At 42.6% G+C, this 22,329-nt stretch overlaps 1 protein-coding gene across 1 annotated transcript in view; it reads right to left on the bottom strand.

The window, feature by feature from the left end:
- LYRM4 (LYR motif containing 4) overlaps positions 1-22,329 on the bottom strand; it is a 122,609-nt gene that overhangs the window by 83,989 nt on the left and 16,291 nt on the right. The gene's annotated exons all lie outside the window — the stretch shown is intronic.

Here is a 22,329-nt window from a genome sequence, read left to right as displayed (position 1 = left end):
CACTCCGATCCCTTCTTATGTTCAGCATTTTTTTCCTGGTGGGACAGGTAAAACTGTCAGTGTAAACAGACTATTGAATGTTACCTTGATAGGAATGCTTCAAATCTCTCTGCATTGCAGCTATTTTCATCAGGCTGAGGTGTCTCACAAAGAAAAAAAAAAAAAAAAGAAAAGAAAAGATTATCTATAAAAACAGAACTGAAATAGAAGCAAAGACAAAACAATTCAAGGGAATTTTTTGTTTTGTTTTTATTGTTCGAAAACTATGAGGAATATTTCCTCAAATAATTATTTCAGTTAATGAATTAACATAAATGTGCACATCTTTTGTCAATGAGTGTGTATGGAAAATGCATAAGTTATGGATAAGATGGGGTTTATTTTGCACTTCCTGTTGGAATGCACATGGTTAAAGAAGAACAGATAAATGACAATGACTACGGTTCTACTTATTTACTACGACTAAGTAGAATTTAAACAGCAAGATAATGGTGGTGAAAGCAGCTTGTGCCAAAATGCATCTGTTTTTATTTACTTTTATTGCATTCATTGCCAACACCTTTATGCCAGCATCGGCTACATATTCAGTGGGCCTGTTTAACTCTTTCCTTAGAAAAAAAATGGTTTCATAATGTACATCAGAGATGCTTCATCTATAAGCAAACATATATGGTTGAAGTGACTTTTTGATCACTTTAGACCAGATTAAAAAAAATAAAAAAATAATTAATAATAAAAAGCTACTGTCATGCTGTATAACTGGGAAACCGACAGGCTGCTGCCAACTTAACAACTGTCCTGTAGAGGCTAAAATAGCACTGCCTATCAGAGCTTCTGTTTAAGTTAATGGAAAAAGCACTGCATGTGAAAAGTGTAATGTCAAATGCTGAGTCTTATACTAGAGCAATGAAAAGCCTGGGCATGTCAATACAATGCTATTCTTCCTGTTTTATATGATGTTGGTTGTCCCTGCAGCATTTATGTATCACCTGGTTGAGTGCCAGTACTATTCACTAAAGTGAAAATGTAATTTCAATTTCAAGGCTAAAATTATCAAACTGAAGACCAAATTGATTCAGAGCATTTTTTTTTCATTTTTGGGGGTATTTTGACCTAAATTTTGAAAATCACTTTGAATTCCCAGCAACTCTCACTTTAGCAAATTTCCCTGGCTGTGAGGGCTGTAAGATTCTATCCAATAGCTTATTTTAGCTCTCCTGAGCAAAGCAGGGCTAGCACATTGGCTGAGACCATAAGCATGAAAAATTTTACTTTGTATTATTGTATACAAATTCTTAGCATTATTAGGAGGAAAATTACGACGTGTCAGAGGGAACTGTTTTAGTGCTAAAGGTGTGTTCGGGTAAGCAAAGTTACACCAGAGCATTTCAGGAAACTTCATTATGTACTGATACAGCTTTATATGGCTCTGGAAAAGTAACAAGAGCAAAATACATTACAGGGAGTTTCAGGATTTGATTCACTCATGCACATCAAAAATTCCTCAGTCCTATAAAAGATGCACTAACGTAACTGTGATGGATGGCCTGATTTGTTTGGCGCAAGGCACAAGCTTGTGGTGCCATTTTTTGTATTGTGTACCTGTATAATACATAAAGCAGTGTGTGTGTGTGTCTGTATATACAGCTGTGCGTCAACAGACAGGGAGGATAGCAGCTCTCTATGCAGGCAAAAAGTATAGTCAGGTGCAGTGGTGTAGCTACCACGGTTGCGGGGCCCGTCACTCCAGGGGGCCCAGCTGCCACTGCGACCCCTGCGACCCGCCAACAGGCCGGTACACATCAGCACCACGCTCTGCATGGAGACACTGAATTTTCCTCATAGAGAAGCATTGATTCAATACATCTCTATGAGGAGGTGCTGATTGGCCAAAATGGCATTTGGTCCCGCCCCCACTCCGCCTCCTTGATGATTTCAGTCAATCCAATGTTTTCTCTATGGTAAAGCATTAGATTTGAAAAAAAAAATCGTCAATTCAGCAAGGAGGCGGATCGGGGGTGGGGTCATCACGGCAGACCCACACGGCCCTGGAAAGTAGATATGTTTTAACCCTATCTAAGGTGGCTAAGGGGGGTGGGGGGGGGGGGGTGAAGATATAATACACAGAATGTAGCTTTAATAATGTTTCTTTTTTGCAAATAAGTTTTCCATATGTAATGTCATTGTTTATATGGAATAGTCCACAATAAAATAGTACTATAAAAATAAAAAAAAATAATAGTACTATAAAAATAATTAAAAAAAAAATTAAGAAAATAAACAAAACATTGGATCCTTGTTAAGAAGCTTGTACCCCAAAACATTTATTTCTAAGTAGATTTCAATATTTAGCATTAAAGGACCACTATAGGCACCCAGACCACTTCAGCTCAATTAAGTGGTCTGGGTGCCAGGTCCATCTAGGGTCCACCCTGCCCATTATAAACATAGCAGTTTCAGAGAAACTGCTATGTTTACATTAGGGTTAATCCAGACTCTGATTTCCACTGTGAGAAGACGCCAGCGTCCATAGGAAAGCATTGAGAATGCTTTCCTATGGACTGACTGAATGCGCGCGCGGCTCTTGCCGCACATGCGCATTCGTCGGAAGAGGGAGGAGAGTCCCCAGTGCCAAGGGAGCCCGGCACTGGAGAAAGGCAAGCCTTTAACCCCTTCCTCCCCCTAGTGCCCGACGGGAGGGGGGGGAACCTATTAATACTATAGTGCCAGGAAAACAAGTTTGATTTCCTGGCACTATAGTGGTCCTTTAAAGAATTGCAATATTATATGTGCTTCATCTGTTTTTCCCTTTTTTTGCTCTTGTAGTTTAAAAATGTCACCAAAACGATAGGGTAGGACATTTTTACAGTGCAGAGATGTAAAGATTTAAGCTATCCTTCTTCCCACATATAACAAAACTGGGTATTTTCCCGAACACTATAAAATAGACACATAAAGACTCATTCTGGGAACAAGGAAAGTAAACTAAGCAGAAAGAGACGATCATTCCTTGCAGTAAGAATGTATTGCAGTATTACTTGTAGCTGCATAGCTTGATACTTTACAGTCTTGGGAGCAGGAGTCTCCTACTACTATTTTTGTTGTGTTGTACTTTACAGAACTGTAGAAAATATTTGCTTGACAAGAATCAATGAATAATAGGAACATCTAAAGGTTTATTTACAAAATAGTATATGTAAATTCGTGTTTACGGAGCTGGTAACTTAGCTGTATTGGAAATATTGACCAACTATAATTTGGCCTCAGGTATATACATTACATTTTCAATTCACAGTAAGTTGCTGCTTAGTGAATAGACCATTTAAAGTTGTATTTGAATTAAGAGAAATTATATTAACGCACTAATTCAACCTTAATTGTCAATCACAGTAACTTCCATTGACCGTTAAATGTACTTGTGTATCAAAGCCTGTGAGATTTATTTACTAAACACTAGCTGTAGTAAAATAAAGCACATTTGCTCTATTAGCCTAAATTTTACAATTTGTTTCTATAATTGAGAATGTTTCCAAATCAGCTATTGCAGCCTACATTTTGCAATGTGGTTTTGAAATCACTGCAGTTCAGCGTTTAGGGAATAAACCCTAGTGTTTTTGTTTAGTGTATATTGGCTTGAATTTTATACAAAGCATGGCTGAAAATTTATGTATACTTTGCATTTCTAAGTAATTCAGCTACCAAATGAAACTATTGTGTTGTTAACAAACTTTTCTGGTGAAATACTATTTTTTTTTTTTTTTTTAATTCTTTATTTTTGTTTGACAGGAAAAATATGACAATACAGGATGATCAGGCTTGAGCACAAGCCGTAATAGAATACAGAAATTATTAACACTACAAGGGTGGAACACAGTAGGCAGTGCCGGTTCGAAGTGAACGTAATGTGCTTGGTGGATAATATTTTTCAAAAGAGACGGTCATCACATATGTGCGGTCAACTTTGTGTTTTTTAATGTGCAATAGTATGGTCGCAGATGCCTACATCAAGGCAAATGTCTTATCCTACACTAATAATTCACCTTGCTGCTTTCCGCTAAAAGGCAATATCTCTTTAACTAAAGATGTTTAACCCTTCCGTGGCTTGAGCCATATATATTTTTAAAACATTTTTAGGACTCTTCTATTATTCACCTGTTCAGAGCATGGTATAATTTGAATACCATATAAGCAAGTGGAAAATACTTAAATGTATGTGGATGTTTAGGTACTTGTGCTGAAAAGAAGATTTTATTCACCTTTTCTCTCACGCAGTGCCGGACTTGCAACATCTGGCCCCGCATGGCTCTGTCTCCATGGCTGAGATCATCAATCTTGATGATTGCAGCCAATCCAATGTTTTCCCATATGAACGCATTGAGAGGCTATGGTGTATGTGCAGCAAAATGTCACACTGTGCCATTCAACATCTCGTCATAGAATCAATGCATCTCTTTGGAAAACAATCAGCGTCTTCATGAAGAGCGTGGGGAAGCTGAATGCCAGGGCTGCACACTGTGCAGCACTGTGTTAGTTAGCACCTCTAGCGGCCGTCTGAGTGACTGCCACTAGAGGTGTTACTTGACAGCAATGTAAACACTGTCTTTTTCGGAAAAGGCAACGTTTACATTGCTCAGCCTGCAGAGACAGGTTATAGACACCAGAACCGTTACGCATTAAGCTGTAGTGGTTCTGGTGACTATAGTGTAGATTCAATGTCAAAGCAACACCAAAAATAACACATTTAAACGGTTTGCTCACCTTGCAGCTGAGAACTGCCATTGTCATGAGGATAATGTCCAGTGTATTGTATTTCTGTACTCTAAACACTGCAAGATGCTCCAGCCTCTGAAGTGATTTGTGAAAATGATTTATCATTGAATGTCCATAGTTAAAGCCTGGCAATTACGAGGTATTGATAAATCTAAACACATTATTGATGCCAATTAGAAAAAAGAGAAGATTGATTAGCCATCCAGAGCTGCACTGGCATAAGCAATGACCATCAATAACAATTCACTACTGAAAAACATACACTGAAACACCTGTGCAATAAAGGAAGCCCATTCACTTAAAGTAATTTCCATTGACAATTTAAAGGGGCAGAAAGAGCAAGAAGGATTTTATCCCTAGGATCTGCAAAAATAGCTATGAGTCTCTTCACAGCACCAGAACTATAACCCAAGGGCAGCAGCATCGTATATAAAAACTCTGCTTGTGTACTCATTGTTCCTACTTCCTCTGAGGTTGCTTCCTGAGATCACTGATTTAACTGGCGCTCACACTGAACAAGTTCTTAAAGGGACACTCTAAGCACCAAAACAACTTTAGCTTAATGAAGCAGTTGTGGTGTATAGATCATGCCCCTTGTAGTCTTACTGCTCAGTGTTTGGACATTCAGGCGTTAAATCACTTTGTTTACACAGCCCTAGCTATTTAAGCCATTTAATCATGTGGGAACATTTACTGCGCTGTGCAAGTAATAGCATTCTGACAGGCAAGTAACGAGAAAAGGGAGATCAGAGCGCTTTTACTTACCGTATTTTTCGCTCCATAAGACGCACTTTTTTTCCCCTCAAAAGTGAGGGGAAATGTCTGTGCGTCTTATGGAGCGAATATGAAGCTTTACTTACCTGTCTTGTAGCGTTTCTCGGCAGCACAGGGCGCACCGCGGTACTGGAACTTGAATTTCATGTTACGGTTTCCGGCGGGACTGAAAGGAAGTGCACACTCAGCTCAGTGTGCGCACTTCCTTTCAGTCCCGCCGGAAACCGGAACATGAAATTCAAGTTCCAGTACCGCGGTGCGCCCTGTGCTGCCGAGAAACGCTACAAGACAGGTAAGTAATTATGGGACAAGGGGAGGGGGACAGTATGGGAGAGAAGAGAAGACTATGGGGAGGGGAGGGGGGGATGAAGACTAAGGGGAGGGGGGATGAAGACTATGGGGAGGGGAGGGGGGATGAAGACTATGCGGAGGGGAGGGGGGATGAAGACTATGAGGAGGGGAGGGGGGATGAAGACTATGGGGAGGGGAGGGGAGGGGAGGGGGGATGAAGACTATGGGGAGGGGAGGGGAGGGGGGATGAAGACTATGGGGAGGGGAGGGGGGATGAAGACTATGGGGAGAGGGGGGATGAAGACTATGGGGAGGGGAGGGATGAAGACTATGGGGAGGGGAGGGGAGGGGAGGGATGAAGACTATGGGGAGGGGAGGGGAGGGGGGATGAAGACTATGGGGAGGGGAGGGGAGGGGGGATGAAGACTATGGGGAGGGGAGGGGGGATGAAGACTATGGGGAGGGGGATGAAGACTATGGGGAGGGGAGGGGGATGAAGACTATGGGGAGGGGAGGTGGATGAAGACTATGGGGAGGGGAGGGGGGATGAAGACTATGGGGAGGGGAGGGGAGGGGGGATGAAGACTATGGGGAGGGGAGGGGGGATGAAGACTATGGGGAGGGGAGGGGAGGGGGGATGAAGACTATGGGGAGGGGAGGGGGGATGAAGACTATGGGGAGGGGAGGGAGGATGAAGACTATGGGGAGGGGAGGGGGGGATGAAGACTATGGGGAGGGGAGGGGAGGGGGGATGAAGACTATGGGGAGGGGGGGGGAGAAGACTATGGGAGGGGGGACACTATGGGACAGGGGAGAAAAAAAAATATTCTGAACAAACTGTCCCATAGTAAGAAACATGGGCCAGTTTGTTCAGAATATATTGTTTTCTGGGTTTCTTCCTCTAAAAACTAGGTGCGTCTTATGGTGAGGTGCGTCTTATGGAGCGAAAAATACGGTATATTACATAGTGTAGGACATTTTCTTACATGATGTAAAAGCTGACATAGCTTGGGAAAGCAAGCGGTGCAAAAAATACTTATTTTTATTGCGTCTTTGATTTTCTATTTATTTATTTATTGGGTAGTTTTATCAAATCGAGCTTTTTTTTTTTTAAATGATTTTTTTATTTCCTTCCATGAGGAATTATGGATTTTATGGGGTTGAATGAAAGAAGAGTTTGAAGAAAAAAAGAAGTCTTCTGATGGCAAGTATACTATAATAATATACATTTTTTGCACGTCAGGGCAACTAAAGAAAAAACTCAAAAAAACTTAAAAGTAATTAATGTATCAGTCCTGATTGTTAAATGACTAATATGTCTAGGATCTAAATTAATTTTAATTAACCCTGTACCAAGTCCCCAACATAACTTTGCTCTTACTGTAAACCTACCCTAACTTTACTGTGACAGACCGCCTGGCACCCCGACCGGTTACCTCCGTCAATCGCTGCTTCCTAGTACTTGCAAGCCCCATAAGCACCGTACTGGAACACCATATCCACCATAAACCCCACAAACCGGCGCAGCTTGGTTAGGGTCTCTCTGTCCTTCACCCACCCTGGACCCAAGGCAAGGATCCAGCTTCCAGTGGGTGGACCTCTCCAAATCTAGAGAGCAAAGCAAGATAGCTCTTACAAGAGCTAGTGATTATAACCATGGGCAGTATAGCGATAATAGCAATCCCCAGAGTGAATATAGCTCTCCAATCCCCCAAACATGAGCCTAGACTTCATGAAGGGTAAAATGAATCTGTTTAATAGCAGCCACAACTGGCCTTATATGCAGTTACAAACGTACGGGGTTTATTGTGACATATTCCAGGGGCATTCCCCACTGGACCTGAGAGGGGACAAGGACAAAGTACATTCTGCAGTTACATTGTCTCTCAGGTCCAGGACACTCGCACATAAAATAACATAATCCTTCCCCTGTGCCTGAGAGATAACTGCTTGAGTACACAAACATATAATTAAATTATCTCTCAGTACAAGAAACATGCAATACAACAACACCCCAAAAGTACCCCTAAAACACACGGAAACCCCACAAAAGTCATATCCCCATGGAAGTCCCCATTTTGACAAACCGTGCACATGGTCCTATGCCCAAAACAGTTCCAGGGACTCAGGGCTAACGGTCGGTCTCTTTTCTGAAGTACAAAAGAACATAAATCCCATGAACTGAGCCTTTTTAAAGTGCATTGGGCAAGGTATATAGCAGGGCCCATAGTCCTGAGGTAGGATGCTGTCCAGCAGACCCCTCCAAGAACCCGTGACGAGGTTCAGTTTGTCACACTTACCTCTAACCATAATCATACACTATCCCTAACCCTGGGTAGGCAATCTATGGCACGCCAGATGTGGACTACATCTTTAACAATGCTCTTACAGCCATTACGCTGGCAAAGCATCAGGGGGATGCTGTCCACAACATCTCAAGAGCCGAAGATAGCTTCTTCCCAAGCCCTTACCTAAAAAAACATCACCCTGCACTATACTAACCATAAACCTACACCTAATGTTAACCCCACCCTGTGTTACCTGGGCAATACATCTGCTGTTGTCAGCAAAGTGACTTTACAGGTAAAAGAGAGAGTTCAGAGAAGGGCTACTAAACTGGTTCATGGATTGGAGGATAAAACTTACCAGGAAAGGTTAAAGGATCTTAACATGTATAGCATGGAGGAAAGACGAGACAGGGGGGATATGATAGAAACATTTAAATACATAAAGGGAATCAACACAGTAAAGGAGGAGACTATATTTAAAAGAAGAAAAACTACCACAACAAGAGGACATAGTCTTAAATTACAGGGGGCAAAGGTTTAAAAATAATATCAGGAAGTATTACTTTACTGAGAGGGTAGTGGATGCATGGAATAGCCTTCCAGCTGAAGTGGTAGAGGTTAACACAGTAAAGGAGTTTAAGCATGCGTGGGATAGGCATAAGGCTATCCTAACTATAAGATAAGGCCAGGGACTAATGAAAGTATTTAGAAAACTGGGCAGACTAGATGGGCCGAATGGTTCTTATCTGCCGTCACATTCTATGTTTCTATCAAGGCAGCATAAGAAAATCCTAATATCCTTAAACTAAAGTGTCATCATAAATGCAAATTTGGAGAGAAGCATACTTTTTATTGCAGTATTTATTTAAGTTATAGGTCAGTTTTATGGCTAAGTGCTGTACAATAATAGACTTAGAGGTAGCCTGTGCAATTAACCCAGAGAACGAGAGAGAACACGTGGTACATTGTGGGATAATCCAGTTCAGAAACGTGTTGTGTACTGACCAGAAATAGAGGTGTTTTGACATCTTTCAGCTGGTTAGCTGATTAAGTTTACCACTGCAAATAAACATTGTGAGAGCAAATACTTTAAAATATAGCAAAATGTTTGTATTTTATTCCACAAGCATAAAGGAGGTGCTGTTCCTAGTTCTGTTCCTATAATTTTATATTGTTCATTTCCACCTACTTTTTATATCTAAGCTACAAAAATGTGATAACAATCAGTGGCATCAAAGTATGATAGCAACATGCAATAAAATGAACCTGGCACTACAATACAGCTTGAAACTAACAGAGCCACAGACTGCGATCTATACATATAAACTGAATCAAATGTGATTATTTTAGTTCCCCCAGTTTTATCTGAAGGCTATGAATGTAGAAGATACAGCTGGTTGTAGAAAGCTACAAAGCTTAAGGCATTGACAGTGACATTTGTGAAGAGGGACGTATCATAGAAGGGCCCCCCTTACTCCATACTCCCCCTAAGGAAAACAGAGTAGGATGTGTGTGGGGGCTGAGTGTGATTCTGTGTGAGGCGTGGCTGAGTGTGATATACATGTGTGGAGTTGGTGTAGTGTGTGGCTTGCTCAGTGTGACTGTATTTGGGGTGTGGCTGTGTGTGAGTGTGTGTGAGTGTGCTGTGATTAGGATAGTAAGTCACTACCCTAAGCCTGGCATCCTCCGTGCGAACATGAACATGCTAGCTTCATTGCCAACACATTGTCCCTATTTTGTCTTATGGTTTCTTGGGATTTTATTTAAATTTAATTAAAATTCCAATTCAGTCTTGATCAGTATTTTATAAATAATATATCTAAAAAGTGACAAATCCGCTTGAAATTAAAAACAAAATTCAGATAGATTTTACTATATTTAAAGGGACATTCCAGGCACCCAGACCTATTATTAGGTCTTCTCCGCCGGCTGAGGGTGGGCAGAACCTGGCCCAGCACCGAGGGACATCGGCGCTGGATTCAGGTAAATCACTGACATCCTGTCGCAGATGTTGTAGATCTCACACCCCAGTGGTTAGTCTACACATATGGGGTGGTGAGAAGATAGATTAGGAGTTGCCCTCTATTGTTTCAAAATTCTTTCCACTATTTATAAAGTGGAGCTCCACGATATGCTGACATCCTGTCGCAGATGTTGTGTGTGAAGCTCTCTTTTCTCTTGCTCTTGCCTCACACTACAGTGTAAATGCCTGTCAATTCTCTTACAACGCTCAAATATGGTTTGCAGTAAGGTTGGACATTCGCAACTACTATCACCATAACCCAGCACCATGAGCTGCCACCAGTGCGCTGCCAATGAAGTAAGGGCATGCTGGTCAGTAGGGGCACTCCATAAATCAGTGCAGTGAGGCGTTTTTTGAGGATTTTGTTAGCCTTCTGACACGGTGGACACTTCTCTGGGATGTCCTTGTCGACGACTTACACTGGTAACACTGAAAGTGGATGAGCTACTTGTGCAAGAGGTAACAGGTAACAAGTAGATGTCTCAACTATTTCCAGTGGAGAGGTAGAGTCCACAGCAGACACTGATAGACAAGATATAGGAGATAAGTGCACGCTAGCTGCCAGAGAAAATACTGGACTGCTGCCTGTTCTCTCAAGACTCCCCCTTTCAAATTTCTCTTTCTGATCATACTCAGTCGATTAGCTCCTGCCAATACCCATCCTGAAGCTCAATTCTACTAGCAGCGGTGGTGGTGGAGATGTCAGCAATTCTCATGGCCCAGGAAAAGGTTTTCCAACTCTCAAAAGCCATGGCACTACTTATGATGGTGGATTGGGGAACAGGATCCCTTCCTCTACCCTTCCTTAATTTCAGATTGGTGGATCTACTACTATGAAGCTTACTACTGTAACCATATACCTGACATTAAGAAATACCACACTGTGCTTACACACTTGTACAGCACACAGTGGATTGAACCCAGACTGAAGAAAATAGTATGTTCTTTCTAAAAAGAGGTAACATAAATAAATAAATACACATCTGTATACTGGTTAGCAGGTCTCACACTAGGATCAACGAGCAAGGATATTGAAAAGTTTTCCTGACACTGCAGTCCCCAAAATACAGATTTTCTTTCCTACCGTTAACAAAAACAAAAAAGAAGCCTCCAGACCTTAATCCCATAGAAAATCTGCGGTGGGAGCTGAAGTTTCAAGTTGCCAAACATCAGCCTCGAAACCTTAATGACTTAGAGAGGATCTGCGAAGAGGAGTGGGACAACCTGGTGTGCAAACCTGGTAGGCAACTACAAGAAACGTTTGACCTCTGTAATTGCCAACATGGGTTTTGCCACCAAGTACTAAGTCGAAGGGGTCAAATACTTATTTCACACACTGACATGCAAATCAATTTAAAACTTTTTTAACATGCATTTTTCTGGATTTTCTTTTTTGTTATTCTGTCTCTCACTGTTAAATTACACTTAATTAAATATATAATATTTAAATAATATAATATTCAAATTATAGACTGATCATTTCCTTGTCAGTGGGCAAACATTCAAAATCATTATTCCAGAAATAAAAGACAGGAATATAGAGATACCAATACATTACAAATACAAAATGTATTTTTACATATTTTCTCTTATGTAATAAAGTTTCTGCTATAATAGATTTTTTATGTTTAGCAAATGAATTACCTAAAGAGTAATGGCAAATAAAATCCTTTAATGAAACAAAATTAATAAAGATGTACACACTTTCTCAATTCTTTGAAAATATTCTTCCTTTTTTATGATTCAAATATACTATTCCAAAAGCCCTGTAGATCACACTTTTCGGTATATGGGGTTTGCATGGTCTAGGAATAATTCATGAAAAGTATTATTGTGCAGTGACTATCTGTAATTCAACTCATTTTCCTGGCACTATGTAGTCCTTAGGTCCCCGCTCCCTCTGGGCTGAAGGGGTTAAAACCCCTTCAGCCACTTACTTTTCTCCAGCGCCGGGCTCCCTCGGCGCTGGGGAACTCTTCTCCTCCTCCTGCCGACGTCAGCGCCGAATGCGCATGCGTGGCAAGAGCCACGCGCGCATTCAAACCTCCCATAGGAAAGCATTACTCAATGCTTTCCTATGAACATCACAGGGTCTTCTCACAGTGAGAATCGCGGAAGCGCCTCTAGCGGCTGTCAATGAGACAGCCACTAGAGGCTGGATTAACCCTAGTGTAAACATAGCAGTTTCTCTGAAACTGCTATGTTTTCAGCTGCAGGGTTAACCCTAGATGGACCTGGCACCCAGACTACTTCATTGAGCTGAAGTGGTCTGAGTGCCTATAGTGGTCCTTTAAATAATATGGAGAGGTCACATTGATTTTCAACAATTATTTTATTGGTTTCAAATAAATTCTTTATAAATTATTTATTTATTAATAAAATATTTTACCAGGAAAGATACATTGAGATTTCTCTCGTATTCAAGTATGTCCTGGGTACAAGTATATACATTATAGATACATGCTTTAATGGCTACAGTTAATCGAACTACAATTCTAGCAGTGTATTTCGCCATGTTGAGTCAAAAATTAACCATGAACCGTGCCAAAGAAGGAGCATTATGTATACATATTGTATTTTAATACCAATATCCATCAATCATATGTACATTAAGGTTAACCAAACACATTTTGTTCGAATTCTTATATAGCTTGATCTGTAGCAGCTGCACAATACAGTACTTTTGTTAAGAACCATGCATTTGGTACCCCACACTAACACAAAGTCTATGATTCAACAAAACAGGGCAGGTAGCCACAGCTTGGAAAGCATACACAATGAATGGACTGTTAAATTAACCCCAAAAACAAAACAAATTGGTAATTATCTATTGAAATGCTTTCAAATGTAAAATTAGTAATTCTGATTTGTATGCAGTCTTAGATACTAGGCACTCATTTGCTAGTAAGTGTTTTCCATTTCTGTAGCAAACAGCTTTTAAACAATTTAAGTAAACCAAACTCATGTAGCTGTGACTAAAGAGGATAAATGCCAAGGGGATAATTAATTAAATGATGACCACAGAATGTGGATTCATTGCTTGGTGTATGGAAAGCAAGCAGTCAGTATATTGAATATTTAATGTAAGATATTCTATTGTAGCACGGCCTAATATCTGTTAAAAGAGTGCTGGACAGGTGTATGAATCAGCACAAAAATGCAGAACAAACACCATAACTTTCTCATACGCTGTATTGCACAGCACTATTCAGGTTATCTATCTTAATGAACTGTCATTTGTGAGATTTTTGTTAACTATGGGATGTGCTATCTTTTTCACAAAGCTTATACTAATTTACATTGCATACCTGGCTGTCAGAGCATGTCATGTAAATTCATTTAATATTCACAAAGCCACATGTGCGTTTATGACATTGAGTGGAAGGCACATGCAAGATGCATGGTGTAAAACAAAAAATTTAAAAAAAAATTTAAAAAAAAAACACTTGGCTTACTAAGGTCTCACTGTAATCACAATTGCTTCACACAATCAATAAAACTCTGTTGAACCCGGTGATTATTCAATTATTACGCCAACAGTGTTTTTATTCTTTTTATTTATTTTTTTTAACTTATCTCAGCTACACTATTCAACCAAATAGTAATATCTGAGGGGGGGAAAACTGTCTATGGAGGATCTTGTGGTCTCCCACTGTAGACATCAGTGTTTTTCCTCTACCACATGTGCAAGTGTACAGCTGTGACGTTGGCGGCTGCTAGATGAAGCACCAGGAGGTGAAAAGAAAGAAGATAGAGGTGGCCGCAGGGGACAGGTTCAGGTAAGCAAACCTCACCTTTCACTGCATCCCACCTTAACCTCACTGCAAGTAGCAAAGCCATTATTGAGTTTTTCTGCAACATATGCAATGACCTCAGAAGGTGACATAAATGTTTTAATGTGGTAAGGAACTACCCAGAGTGGCAGTTCTCGTTTAATGCTTTCAATTATTGCAACAGCTGAATTGTAAACATTGTCCAAAACAAACATAAATAAATAAAAAATAAATTATGGTCCTAATAAAATATAATTGCCGTATTTATCGGGGTATAACACGCACTTTTTCTCCCTGAAAATAGGGGGAAAATGATGTGTGCGTGTTATACGCCGATATACCATATTTACTTACCTGTCTTGAAGCGTGGGCCGGTGTTCAGCGCGCACCGCGGTACTGGAACTTCAATTTCAGGTTCCGGTTTCCGGCGGGACTGAAAGGAAGTGTGCACACTTCCTTTCAGTCCCGCCGGAAACCGGAACCTGAAATTGAAGTTCCAGTACCGCGGTGCGCGCTGTGAAGCCGGCCCACGCTTCAAGACAGGTAAGTAAATATGGGACAAGGGGAGGGAAAGTGCACTAGGGGACACTATGGGAGGGGGGGGGGACACACTATGGAAGAGGGTGGAGAATACTATGGGGGGGGAGAATACTATGGAAAGGGGGGGAACACTATGGGAGGGGGTGGAGAATACTATGGGAGGGGGGAGAATATTATGGAAAGGGGGGGAACACTATGGGAGGGGGTGGATAATACTATGGGAGGTGGGGAAGAATATTATGGAAAGGGGGGGAACACTATGGGATGAGGGGGGGACACTATGGGAGGGGGTGGAGAATACTATGGAAAAGGGGGGGAACACTATGGGATGAGGGGGGGGGAAATACTATGGGAGGAGGGGAAATTTCCTGGAATTTCCTTCTTAAAATTAGGTGCGTGTTATACGCCGATAAATACGGTAATTAAACGTTTGTATTTACAATCTATGCAAACTGGCTTGACATTTTTACTCACTGATACTTATTTTCCAGAGAAATGGCAGCTTTTGTCATTCGCTACTCTGCCAAAATAAATCAGGCAGTTGCTCTCTACTGAAACAAACAAGGAATTATTCTATGAAGTCTAACAACTTATTTTCAAAGTGAAACCACCTCAGTGTTTGATTAGAGCGAAGCCTGACAAAATTACTGTGTCTCTAAGAGCCAACTTTCCTTTTGGCACGTATATAATTTAAAACTGGCTATACATTCTGTGAATTTTAGTGAGAAAAAAAAAGCTTTTGTTTAACACACGTCACATTCTAGGACTTTAAAAAGTCTGACATATAACTGTATCAATGTTCTAATAAATTATGCAGGTCAATACTAAGGTGTCAGGGCACAATTCTTTGTTGCTATGGTGACCTAGCTCCTTTTATGCTATTATAGCAGCTCTGTCAAGACTCTGCCTTTATAAAAGACTCATATTGATCAAGGTTGAATTTCACTAAAATTCCAATACAATGAAAAGACATAGACAGAGATGAGGTATGGACTATTTTGTCTAATGGTTAGAGCCTAAATAAAAAAATAAATAAAAAAAAACTTGACAAAAGGAGGAGCTTATGTCTCTAAAGGGACACTCAGGACCACAAAAACACTTTTGCTAGCTGCAACGCTTTGTTTGAGTGCATTTTACAAAAAAATACAGATTTCAATAGAAATGGGCACATTTATAAATTAGCCTTGTTAAACCCCCTAGACAACAGGTCGTGTTACTTCATGCCTTGTTTAGCTCAGTGGAACTAAACCCAAGAGGCAGGCATTTGCTCAGAGCACCTGTCTTGCAAAGACTTCTCTTGCATTGGGAAGTCTTTGATTGGACGGCCACATTATGTCTGGGTGGGGTTAGAAGTGGAGGGCGTGCAATGTCAGGAGAAAAGAGACCTGCAGCTTTTGAAAGTTGGTTTTAGATATACCTACAATAAAAAATAAAATAAATGCATGCATGCTTTCACTTGGGGGATATCTACTAAAGAGTGTTTGTTTTTCCATTTAGGCAGTGGAATGTTCCTTTAAGTTTTGTCAGTTCTTACAGCTGTGGCTAACTGAGGCTGTGGGAAACCTCTACCTGCACATCACAAGAGCTGGGCTTCGGAGGATCCTGTGGTCTGGAGACCAAAACACTGACATGGCTCCTGAAAGAAGAAGCACCAGAAGCTAAACATGGAGTGACGTAGAGCTTCGGGAAAGTATATATACTTTCAGTTTTTCCACTCAGCCATTGCAATATAAGAGGGCATGACACCTTTGTTGATCTCACTTGGAGGTGACTGAGCTGCTTTCAATATATAACAGCAGAAACCTAATCAGGAAACGTAGCTACTAGAAACTACATCAACAATAATAGCCAATTACAATTAGTCTTTCATTTCTGAATGTATTATTAGTTGATGCACCCCATGCAAGAGCAAGCCAGCATTAGTGCAGTTTTTGTGGTAAATGTAATATATATATATATATATATATATATATATATATATATATATATATATACACACACACACACACATACATACAACATGCACAATCCAGCGCACTCGCTTATTCACTAAACAATGATTTCAAATCTTACAGATTGTAATAGTTGTATTTAAAAACACCTCACCTAGGCAAGAAATAATGGGGGTTGTATATATTGGCCCCAGCAGCACCCTATAATGTGTGTATGTTCAGGTGAGTGCAGCCCTCTTGGATATATATATATATATATATATATATATATATATATATATATACACACACACACACACACACACACAATGCCTTGTGCCGAGCACTCGCTGCTCCTGGTCTTGTACTCGCCTCTGTGCAATCTCCAGCCACTGCATAAACTTTCCAAATAGTGTGCGCTCACAGGACTAGATTATGGATAGAATACTGTACTTTTTCCAGCAAATCTCTGTTTTCACATTCGCAATTGTACAGCGCTGCAGAATTTGTTGGCACTATATAAATAATAATAGTATAGTGACGATGTTTCAGTTCATCCGGACTTTTATCAAGACAAATTACAAACAATAAAACAACCGCTTAAGTATCTCACTCAACAGCGCTCATTGGAGGGTAAAAAAAAAAAGTGAAAACCAGATCAAGTGATGTCACTGATGACATATACACACTCAAAAAATGTCATCGTTCCATATTAACTCCTACCCACACAAAGTATCTGTGAAGGTATACTGATGAGCACCTCAGGAAGACGAACCCGAGGTGCTCAACAAATAAAACTTACTCTATAAGTGTCTAGTTTCTCAAACTGAGCAGAAATAAAAATAAAAGATATATAACTTGAGAGCTACCTCGGAGTAGGAGTCCCACAACCTAGGAGTGCAACTCCCATCATAGAGAAAAAGCCAAATGAAAGCTCCAGGCATAGTGAAAAGAGCAAGTGTGATATAATAACCACCAGAGGTTTCAGAGTGAAGTATTATACAAAGTTACGATCATACTTAGTATCAAAATGTATCTAATGCTTGGCTGTCAGACACATACCCACAACATTCTGGCTTTTTAAAAAGGGATTTTTGTAGCCAAGCGTCGTTGATAAAACAGTGTTTTAACAAAAAAAATTAGGATACAGTGATGTCAGACCAATGGCAATGATACGCACATAGGTTAATAGATATTGAATATACCATATGCCATGTGCTGGAGTAACATGCGTGACAAAATACACCCATAAAAAAAAAAAAAAAAAACTATGGTGCAGTACACTCAATGAAACATCACCAAATTATGTTTGTCATGACAGATGCACTGTGGGGAAAAAAAAAAAAGTGTACCGATATAATATTAGCATCCAACTCACCATTTAATTTTTTTTATTAAAAGTTGCAAACCCAACTATATTTATATTTGTGCTAACCTAATTTATTTTGCAATGTGTGGATAAACAGTATTTCTGCTATACAATTTTTACTTCCCTGGGCAGCCTACAGATCAAGTAAGTGAAGGATTGGGGGGAGGAGGGGGGAAGAGGCAGCCTTCAGATCAGGTAAGTGAGGGATGGGGGGCAGCCTACAGATTAGGTAAGTGATGTGGGGCAGCATACAGGAAGGGTCAGCAAGGAGCAGGAAGGTAAAGTAGAAGAAGGAACAGAAAGGAGAAGGAATAGAAATGAGCAGGAAGAGACATCAAGGAGCAGAAAGGGTCAGCAATGAGCTGGAAGGGACAGAAGGTGCAGAAAGGTAAAGTAGGATAAGGAGCAGAAAGGAACAGAAATGAGCAGGAAGGGACAAAAAAGAGCAGGAAGGGACAAAAAAGAGCAGGAAGGGGCTGCAAAGAGTAGGAAGGGGCTGCAAGGAGCAGGACGGGGCAGCAAGGAGAAGGAAGGGTCTACATGGAGAAGGAAGGGTCTGCATGGATTAGGAAGGGTCTGCATGGAGAAGGAAGGGTCTGCATGGAGAAGGAAGGGTCTGCATGGAGAAGGAAGGGTCTGCATGGAGAAGGAAGGGTCTGCATGGAGAAGGAAGGGTCTGCATGGAGAAGGAAGGGTCTGCATGGAGAAGGAAGGGTCTGCATGGAGAAGGAAGGGTCTGCATGGAGAAGGAAGGGTCTGCATGGAGAAGGAAGGGTCTGCATGGAGAAGGAAGGGTCTGCATGGAGAAGGAAGGGTCTGCATGGAGAAGGAAGGGTCTGCATGGAGAAGGAAGGGTCTGCATGGAGAAGGAAGGGTCTGCATGGAGAAGGAAGGGTCTGCATGGAGAAGGAAGGGTCTGCATGGAGAAGGAAGGGTCTGCATGGAGAAGGAAGGGTCTGCATGGAGAAGGAAGGGTCTGCATGGAGAAGGAAGGGTCTGCATGGAGAAGGAAGGGTCTGCATGGAGAAGGAAGGGTCTGCATGGAGAAGGAAGGGTCTGCATGGAGAAGGAAGGGTCTGCATGGAGAAGGAAGGGTCTGCATGGAGAAGGAAGGGTCTGCATGGAGAAGGAAGGGTCTGCATGGAGAAGGAAGGGTCTGCATGGAGAAGGAAGGGTCTGCATGGAGAAGGAAGGGTCTGCATGGAGAAGGAAGGGTCTGCATGGAGAAGGAAGGGTCTGCATGGAGAAGGAAGAGTCAGGAAGGGACAGAATGAGCACAAAGGTAAAGAAGGAGAAGGAACAGAAAGGGGCAGCAATGAGCTGGAAAGGGCAGTAAAGAGCAGAAAAGGGCAGCAAGGAACTGGAAGGGGCAAAATGAGCACAAAGGTAAAGTAGGAGAATGTGCATGAAGGGTCAGGAAGGGTCTGCAAGGAGCAATAAGGATCTTGCAAGGAGCAGGACGGTGCAGCAAGGAGCAGGACGGTGCTGCAAGGAGCAGGACGGTGCTGCAAGGAGCAGGACGGTGCTGCAAGGAGCAGGACGGTGCTGCAAGGAGCAGGACGGTGCTGCAAGGAGCAGGACGGTGCTGCAAGGAGCTGGACGGTGCTGCAAGGAGCAGGACGGTGCTGCAAGGAGCAGGACGGTGCTGCAAGGAGCAGGACGGTGCTGCAAGGAGCAGGACGGTGCTGCAAGGAGCAGGACGGTTCTGCAAGGAGCAGGACGGTGCTGCAAGGAGCAGGACGGTTCTGCAAGGAGCAGGACGGTTCTGCAAGGAGCAGGACGGTTCTGCAAGGAGCAGGACGGGGCTGCAAGGAGCAGGACGGGGCTGCAAGGAGCAGGACGGGGCTGCAAGGAGCAGGACGGGGCTGCAAGGAGCAGGACGGGGCTGCAAGGAGCAGTACGGGGTTGCAAGAAGCAGGAAGGGTCTGCAAGAATAAGGAAGGGTCTGCAAGAATAAGGAAGGGTCTGCAAGAATAAGGAAGGGTCTGCAAGAATAAGGAAGGGTCTGCAAGAATAAAGAAGGGTCTGCAAGGGGCAAGAAGGGACAAAAGGAGCACAAAGATAAAGGAGCAGAAAGAGTCAGAAGGAACACAAAGGTAAAGTAGAAGAAGGAGCAGAAAGGGCCAGCAAGGAGCTGGAAAGGGCAGCATGGAGTAGAAAGGGGCAGAAAGAGCGCAAAAGTAAAGTAGGAGAAGGAGCAGAAAGGAATATCAATAAGCATGAAGGAGCAGCAAGAAGCAGGAAGGGGCAGCAAGAAGCAGGAAGGGGCAGCAAGAAGCAGGAAGGGGCAGCAAGAAGCAGGAAGGGGCAGCAAGAAGCAGGAAGGGGCAGCAAGAAGCAGGAAGGGGCAGCAAGAAGCAGGAAGGGGCAGCAAGCAGTAGGAAGGGGCAGCAAGCAGTAGGAAGGGGCAGCAAGCAGTAGGAAGTGTCTGCAAGAAGAAGAAAGTGGCAGGAAGGGACAGAAGGAGCACAAAGGTAAAGGAGCAGAAATAATCAAAAGGAGCACAAAAGTAAAGTAGAAGAATGAGCAGAAATGGCCAGCAAGGAGCTGGAAAGGGCAGCATGGAGTAGAAAGGGGCAGAAAGAGCGCAAAAGTAAAGTAGGAGAAGGAGCAGAAAGGAATATCAATAAGCATGAAGGAGCAGCAAGAAGCATGAAGGGGCAGCAAGAAGCATGAAGGGGCAGCAAGAAGCATGAAGGGGCAGCAAGAAGCATGAAGGGGCAGCAAGAAGCATGAAGGGGCAGCAAGAAGCAGGAAGGGGCAGCAAGAAGCAGGAAGGGGCAGCAAGAAGCAGGAAGGGGCAGCAAGAAGCAGGAAGGGGCAGCAAGAAGCAGGAAGGGGCAGCAAGAAGCAGGAAGGGGCAGCAAGAAGCAGGAAGGGGCAGCAAGAAGCAGGAAGGGGCAGCAAGAAGCAGGAAGGGGCAGCAAGAAGCAGGAAGGGGCAGCAAGAAGCAGGAAGGGGCAGCAAGAAGCAGGAAGGGGCAGCAAGAAGCAGGAAGGGGCAGCAAGCAGTAGGAAGTGTCTGCAAGAAGAAGAAAGTGGCAGGAAGGGACAGAAGGAGCACAAAGGTAAAGGAGCAGAAATAATCAAAAGGAGCACAAAAGTAAAGTAGAAGAATGAGCAGAAATGGCCAGCAAGGAGCTGGAAAGGGCAGCATGGAGTAGAAAGGGGCAGAAAGAGCGCAAAAGTAAAGTAGGAGAAGGAGCAGAAAGGAATATCAATAAGCATGAAGGAGCAGCAAGAAGCATGAAGGGGCAGCAAGAAGCATGAAGGGGCAGCAAGAAGCAGGAAGGGGCAGCAAGAAGCAGGAAGGGGCAGCAAGAAGCAGGAAGGGGCAGCAAGAAGCAGGAAGGGGCAGCAAGAAGCAGGAAGGGGCAGCAAGAAGCAGGAAGGGGCAGCAAGCAGTAGGAAGTGTCTGCAAGAAGAAGAAAGTGGCAGGAAGGGACAGAAGGAGCACAAAGGTAAAGGAGCAGAAATAATCAAAAGGAGCACAAAAGTAAAGTAGAAGAATGAGCAGAAATGGCCAGCAAGGAGCTGGAAAGGGCAGCAATGAGTAGAAAGGAGCTGGAAGGGGCAGAAAGAGCACAAAAGGTAAAGTAGGAAAAGGAGCAGAAATGAATAGAAATGAGCAGAAGGAGCACAAAGGTAAAGCAGGAGAAGGAGCAGAAAGGAACAGCAAGGAGCAGGAAGAGACAGCAAGGAGCAGGAAGGGACAGCAAGGAGCAGGAAGGGACAGCAAGGAGCAGGAAGGGACAGCACGGAGCAGGAAGGGACAGCACGGAGCAGGAAGGGACAGCAAGGAGCAGGAAGGGACAGCAAGGAGCAGGAAGGGACAGCAAGGAGCACAAAGGGACAGCAAGGAGCACAAAGGGACAGCAAGGAGCACAAAGGGGCAGAAGCAGCACAAAGGAAAAGGAGCAGAAATGAATAGAAATGAACAGACAGGGACAGAAGGAGTAGGAAGGTAAAGTAGGAGCAGAATGAATCTGATCGGAGCAAAAAAGGATCAGAAAGAGAAAGGAGCAGAAGGGCAAAATAAGGAGAAAGTAGCAGAGAGGTAAAGGAGCAAATAGAGCCAAAGAGGAGAGAAGACAGTGTCAGAAGAATAAGAAGACTGTGTCAAATGAAGAAGAAGAAAATGAGATTTGAGCAAGAAGGACAAGTGAAGTGATCCCTCCACTTTATTCTGGACACCACATCATAAGGCTTTGGAACAGGGAAACTTTGGACCTTCTCATCTTCCCAGGTAAAAAACTGCATATGTATTAATGATCTCAGTGTTAATGTGTCTTTTATTTACGGAGTGTCGGGAAGCACAGAGCGCCGTTGGGTAGGAGTGTCGATGATTGGCTAGAGTGGTAGCTTGGCTTTCAGTAGCTCCCCATTCACAAAAAGTTAAACATTTTTATGAACCAGGAACTAGCGATTAACTTAGAGCGTCAGCTGACTGTAACCTATCAGTGACACCCATGCCTGACGTCAATCTGCACTGCCTGACACTGTTTCAGAATCCGAATACCACTGTGTGACCTGGAGGACGTCTTTGGGGTTAAACCATTTGAGGGAGGCAT

This window comes from Pelobates fuscus, chromosome 4 (assembly GCF_036172605.1).
Source record: "Pelobates fuscus isolate aPelFus1 chromosome 4, aPelFus1.pri, whole genome shotgun sequence".
Lineage (NCBI taxonomy): Eukaryota > Metazoa > Chordata > Amphibia > Anura > Pelobatidae > Pelobates > Pelobates fuscus.
Note: the sequence above shows the minus strand (reverse complement) of the source record. Positions and strands in the feature narration are given on the sequence as shown.